Source organism: Morone saxatilis, unplaced genomic scaffold (genome assembly GCF_004916995.1).
Source record: "Morone saxatilis isolate NCDOM2014 unplaced genomic scaffold, NCSU_SB_2.0 Contig5, whole genome shotgun sequence".
Taxonomy (NCBI): Eukaryota; Metazoa; Chordata; class Actinopteri; family Moronidae; genus Morone; species Morone saxatilis.
The window spans coordinates 7,112,372-7,112,634 of NW_023340095.1; the positions used below are offsets into that span (position 1 = coordinate 7,112,372).

The window sequence follows — 263 nt, forward strand, 5'->3', positions numbered from 1 at the left end:
ACATGCACACACAGACACACACACCTTGAGCCTTCACTGAGCAACTCTCTGAAGTCAAACCAGCATAAATGCACAATACCAAAAACTTGACTGACACACACACACTTTCCTATAACTGTGCACTCCAGTCAACAAACACGTGCAAGCATCAGCTCCGTCTGTTTGACTTCCTCCGGTGTGTTATTTACAATGCTTTTAGGACAGACCTTTTCTCCATCTATTCCTGTCCGTCTCTCCACAGACGCTGTGTGTGTGTGTGTGTG

The 263-nt window shown here is 46.0% G+C and overlaps 1 protein-coding gene across 3 annotated transcripts in view; it reads right to left on the reverse strand.

Moving 5' to 3' along the window:
* pard3bb (par-3 family cell polarity regulator beta b) overlaps positions 1–263 on the reverse strand; it is a 197,293-nt gene that overhangs the window by 113,373 nt on the left and 83,657 nt on the right. The window lies entirely within an intron of this gene.